This window comes from Mus musculus, chromosome 1, assembly GCF_000001635.26.
Source record: "Mus musculus strain C57BL/6J chromosome 1, GRCm38.p6 C57BL/6J".
Classification (NCBI taxonomy): domain Eukaryota; kingdom Metazoa; phylum Chordata; class Mammalia; order Rodentia; family Muridae; genus Mus; species Mus musculus.
Window position 1 is genome coordinate 121,210,048 of NC_000067.6, and position 6,465 is coordinate 121,216,512.

Genomic DNA, 6,465 nt, shown 5'->3' on the forward strand with positions numbered 1-6,465 from the left:
TTATGAAATTCCTAGCCAAATGGATGGACCTGGAGGGCATCATCCTGAGTGAGGTAACACATTCACAAAGAAACTCACACAATATGTATTCACTGATAAGTGGATATTAGCCCCAAACCTAGGATACCCAAGATATAAGATATAATTTGCTAAACACATGAAACTCAAGGAGAATGAAGACTGAAGTATGGACACTATGCCCCTCCTTAGATTTGGGAACAAAACACCCATGGAAGGAGTTACAGAGACGGAGTTTGGAGCTGAGATGAAAGGATGGACCATGTAGAGACTGCCATAGCCAGGGATCCACCCCATAATCAGCATCCAAACGCTGACACCATTGCATACACTAGCAAGATTTTATTGAAAGGACGCAGATGTAGCTGTCTCTTGTGAGACTATGCCGGGGCCCAGCAAACACAGAAGTGGATGCTCACAGTCAGCTAATGGATGGATCATAGGGCTCCCAATGGAGGAGCTAGAGAAAGTAGCCAAGGAGCTAAAGGGATCTGCAACCCTATAGGTGGAACAACATTATGAGCTAACCAGTACCCCGGAGCTCTTGACTCTAGCTGCATATATATCAAAAGATGGCCTAGTCGGCCATCACTGGAAAGAGAGGCCCATTGGACTTGCAAACTTGATATGCCCCAGTACAGGGGAATACCAGGGCCAAAAAGGGGGAGTGGGTGGGCAGGGGAGTGGGGGTGGGTGGATATGGGGGACTTTTGGTATAGCATTGGAAATGTAAATGAGTTAAATACCTAATAAAAAATGAAAAAAAAAAAAAAAAAAAAAACAAAAAACAAAAAAACAAAGTGCCAAGGGAAAAAAAGACTATGTGTCTTTTTGGTGAAAACTCATAAAAGTAATCTATGGTGGATTTATTGATGACTATAATGTAAGTATATTAAAAATAATTAACTTGTATAATTTCAATGAGTTGGTTGAACACTGTATAAGTGACATTTAAATAAAATTGTTACCAAAAAAAAAAAAAAAAAAAAAAAAAAAAGAAAACTTACCAGCTAGCATGCATGTAGAAGAGAGTATATTTGTACACTGTATTTGTCTTTCTGGGTCTGAGTTACCTCACTCAGAATGGCTTTTTCTTGTTCCACCCATTTACCTAAAAATTTCATGATTTCATTTAATAAAAATATTTTTAAGGAAAAAAACAAGTTGAAAGAAGAAACAGATTTGCTGAAACCTTGACCTCAGCCCCATCAAACTCATTCAGACTTCTGGTCTCTGGAACTCTTTTTTCCCCTTTTCTTTTTCTTTTTCTCTTTATTTCTTTTCCTTTTTCTCCTTTTTCTTTTTCCTTTCCTTCTTTTTCTTTTTCTCTTTCTTTTCAAAATTCTTCTCTCATATATTAAATCCTGACAGCAGTTTCATTCCCCTTTCTCCACCAAGTCTTGTCATCAAAGACCTTGAATGGAAGGCTGGGTTTAGCACTCTGTTTTTGTTGTTGTTGTTATTGTTGTTGTTGTTAGTATTTCAGGGTGCCTGGCCTTCAGGTACTTTGAGACATGCCTGAATGAATGGATGGGTGAACGGGTACTGTAGCTTTGTTCTGCTAAGGAAAAGAGCATCAGGAACTAATTCCAGTGCCTCTTGAAGATAAGCAGGTAACATCTTTCACTACCTCTTGTTAAGACTAAAATTTTTGTTGTTTTAAGCTTCTCCATCATCGTTGAGGCTTCATGGGTGGGGCATCTAGCACCCCCTATGGTAAGAGAGATCATGGCTGGGGCATCTAGCAGCCTCTTATAGTATACTTTAGAAGATGTTGCTTGTCTTCAAGAAACACTGGAATTAGATCCTAATGCTCCTCCCTTAGCAGAACTAAGCTACAGTACCCGTTCACCCATCCATTCATGCAGCCATGTCTCTGAGTACCTGAAGGCCAGGCACCCTGAAACACTAAGAATAAAGGCAACAACAGCGATAAACCCAGCCTTCCACTCAAGGTCTCTGGTGACAAGACTGGGATTGTAAACATCCTGACCCAGGTGGATAGAGGGATGTGGAGGGGGCAGGCACTGTTAGTTACCATGTGAGGGCTCCAAGAGATCACTAGGAAAGCTCTGGCTGCCAGACAGTGTTCAGAATGGAAGGCGGCACTAGGTCATAGTGTCTCCCCATTTTGCTCTTTATCATCATGGGAAGGCAAACCCTAATTCCAGGCCCAGCCAGTTCCCCAGAATCCAGCCCACACCCACTTGCTTCCCAGACCTGTTCCAGGACAGAAGCTCAGGTTGCCTCACATTCCAGAACTTTCTCAGAATCCTGCCTCTGGGTGGTTTCAATTAGAGCCTTTCAGACTGAGAGGCATGTCTCTCTTGAGGATTGTGAAATCTATTTATTGGGTCACAACCAGCCTTGTGGAAGTGGTATGAAACTTAATAGAAAGTATTAGTATGTTTTATGCTGATAGAGATACTGCTTTGGGAAAGTTTAATTTTGGGAATATATATATATATGTATATATATATATATATATATATACACACATATACACACATATATCTGTATGTATATAATGTTATGTATTATATTTTATATGTTGTACATCATACATTATATACTATGAACTATGTATCATGTATATGTATTATATATGTATTATTATTAAATTATATATGTGTGTGTGATTGTTGCGGTCAATGCTGAATGCCAACTGGACCTGCACAGCCTCTGTGCATGTCCATGGAGAAAATTATCGATTGAATTAGCTGAGTGGGGGAAGACCCATCAGGAATGTGGGTGGCATCATCCCACGGGTTGTAGTCCTGGAGTAAATAAAAAAAGAGAAAGAACTGCATACCAGTCAATGTTCAGCTCTTGGTTTCCTGACTCTGATTGCAATGTGATCAGCTGCCTCACCTTCCTGCTACCAAGATTTCCCTGCCATGGTGGTCTGTACCCTCACACTGTGAGCCAAATAAAACACTCCTTCTGTCCCTTGTTAGGTATTTTGCCCCAGCAACAGGACAAATGCCTAATGCAAGGTAAACTATGTTTGTTCCTGAGGGTCTCAGATCACAGTGAAAATGAGCTTCTCATTGAAGTATTTCAAAATGCGATAAACTGTCTTGATCCTCTCTGGATAAAGGCGGGCAAGTGGTGCTCATTCCATGCTTAAAAATCAATGCTTGTTCAGTTTCATATGTTTTACATATTGTACCTTATATCTCGCTATACTAAGTTTCTGGGTTAATATCCACTTATCAGTGAGTACATTTCATTTGAGTTCTTTTGTGATTGGGTTACCTCACTCAGGATGATGCCCTCCAGGTCCAACCATTTGCCTAAGAATTTCGTGAATTCATTCTTTTTAATAGCTGAGTAGTACTCCATTGTGTAAATGTACCACATTTTTTGTATCCATTCCTCTGTTGAGGGACATCTGGGTTCTTTCCAGCTTCTGGCTATTATAAATAAGGCTGCTATGAACATAGTGGAGCATGTGTCCTTCTTACCAGTTGGGACATCTTCTGGATATATGCCCAGGAGACGTATTGCGGGATCCTTCGGTAGTTCTATGTCCAATTTTCTGAGGAACCGCCAGACTGATTTCCAGAGTGGTTGTACAAGCTTGCAATCCCACCAACAATGGAGGAGTGTTCCTCTTTCTCCACATCCTCGCCAGCATCTGCTGTCACCTGAATTTTTGATCTTAGCCATTCTGACTGGTGTGGGATGGAATCTCAGGGTTGTTTTGATTTGCATTTCTCTGATGATTAAGGATGTTGAACATTTTTTCAGGTGTTTCTCAGCCTTTCGGTATTCCTCGGGTGTGGACACTTTGCTCATTCTTAGAATTGGAAACAATCACCCATGAAAGGAGTTACAGAGACAAAGTTTGGAGCTGAGACAAAAGGATGGTCCATCTAGAGACTGCCATATCCAGGGATCCATCCCATAATTAGCCTCCAAGCGATGACACCATTGCTTACACTAGCAAGCCTTTGTTGCAAGGACGGTGATATAGCTGTCCCTTGTGAGACTAGGCCGGGGCCTAGCAAACACAGAAGTGGATGCTCACAGTCAACTATTGGATGGATCACAGGGCCCCCAATGGAGGAGCTAGAGAAAGTATCCAAGGAGCTAAAGAGATCCGCAACCCTATCGGAGGAACAACATTATGAACTAACCAGTACCCCAGAGCTCTTGACTCTAGCTGCATATGTATTAAAAGATGACCTAGTCAGCCATCACTGGAAAGAGAGGCCCATTGGTCAGGCAAACGTTATATGCCCCAGTACAGGGGAATGCCAGGGCCAAAAAATGGGAATGGGTGGGTAGAGGAGTGTGGGGGGGGACATTTGGGATAGCATTGGAAATGTAATTGAAGAAAATACGTAATAAAAAAATTTTTTTTAAAAATCAATGCTTGTGGTAAGAAGTGAGTGTAATTGTAATTACACAAGCAATCTTCAACCACCAAGTCACGCTTGCCCCTTATGGTGTCTGCAGCGGTGTCCTAGGCAGTCTGGGAAACAACACCCAGGTTTCAAGTTTCTTGTCAGAGAAGATGGGCCACAGCCACCCAGTGAATGTGACTTAGCAAAACTAAGTCTGCACTCTGAACAGATGCTCTGACAGTCTCTAGACTTAGGCCCTGCACATGCGATCACAGTTCAATCATGTTTGGACTAGTCCTGACTTAGTGTAGTGCCTGTGAAGGTGGGATGTGGAGGGTCAGCATAGATGAAGACGAAGTAAGGTGGCAGACATGAAGGCACGATCCCATGCTGTCACCCCTGGCAGCCTGATGAAGCCCCTCAATCTTTCAGGTACCTCCACCTGGGTAAAACGGGATAGTAGCTTCCATGCATAAAATAATTTCAGGATGAAGCCAGTCTAGAGTAATGCTAATGTTTATTAAAAATGGAAAGAAAGGCACCCAGGGAAGGAATAAGGCCCCCATTAGAGAGCATGGGTTCAAATGTCTCCAAGAAGAGTCACAGTTAATCCAGGCATTTTAACACAGAGTTTAAGCACAGGAGTTAAGGAAGAAACATGCTAGGAAAGAATGAGACATACCCAAATGTGGGTAGGGGCTTCTTAAAAGAGAGCTGAACTTCGTTATCCCATTGTGACTACATATAGAAATCTTTATATGATTACATATGAGATTTTCAAACCCTCTGGAATCCCATTGTTCAGCAGATATCTAAGGGATGTCTTGATTCTCTATTTTGATAATTAAGATTATAGGGTGGCTCCAGAGGTACCTTGGACAGGGTTGAAATCTGATAAAACCCGGAGCCACTGGAGTTGCACAAGAGTGTCAGGACACATCCTTTTAGTGTAAAGGGGGTTCTGGTGAGATACCTATGAAATTGCAGGCTTGGAGCTCAGAAAGGACAACAACCTTAAGTAGGTATTAACTGTGCTGGAATTTTTGCTTCTTTGCTGGGAGAGGCTTCAGCCAGAGTCTTGGGATGCCTACCAAGAACAATTTCTCAGAGACCCAGCAGAAGGCCTTTGGTAAGCCAGTAACACTGTGTGACCGTGTATTTCTTGTTTACACAACAGTCAAATGCCATCACCTCCCTGGATACCACTGTACTAGGAAAAGTCACTGAGCCTGGCTGTCCATTTCACCCACTGCTTTCCGCAACCACTGCCTGCCTTCACAAGCACTGCGAGGCTGGTGCTGGTGTGAAATCACTCCTTGGATGAGCAGTGCTCAGCCCAGTAGTGACACAGAAGTTCAGAGAACAGACTGCCCAGTAGGGCTGGGAAAGAGAAACAGTATCCCTGTGGTCGAGACACATACCTGAGCCTGGAGGGTGAGTTGTCATTTGTCAGGATCAAAAGTAAAGGGTCTTCTAGCAAAAATCAAAAGCAGACCAACCCATTCTTCTGTACAGCCTGGTGGGTTTGCCTGGTGCAAATAGGCGCATCCCTGAAGGCTCTTGGGGAATCTAAAATGTAGTCTTTCTAGAGCCACCAAGTCTTCTTTTTCCATTCACACAGAGGTGCCATCTGCTGGCCAACTCGTGTGCCTACAGGGACAGGTCTGCCCAGGTAAGAATTTAGGAAAGAGGAACTCTTTCCTCTCCCTCACCCTTTTCCTCTCCTTTTATTCCCTTTTCCCCTCCTCCTTCCTCCTTTTCAAATTTTAATTTGTTTTTTGAGCATTTCATACATGAGTAAGAAATTTATTTACATCATTTTATCCCTTGCATTCCCCTTCCAATTTCTCCTGCATCATCCTACTCCCATTCAAAGTTGCAAACTAGACTTCTCTCCTCTCTCTCTCTCTCTCTCTCTCTCTCTCTCTCTCTCTCTCTCTCTCTCTCTCTCTCTCTCACACACACACACACACACACACACACACACATACACACATGCATACAAACACTCATGTACACACACTCACACACACACACATATGTTTAGTGCTGATCACTTGGGATTAGATATCCTTATCAGGGGGCTCATCCTGAC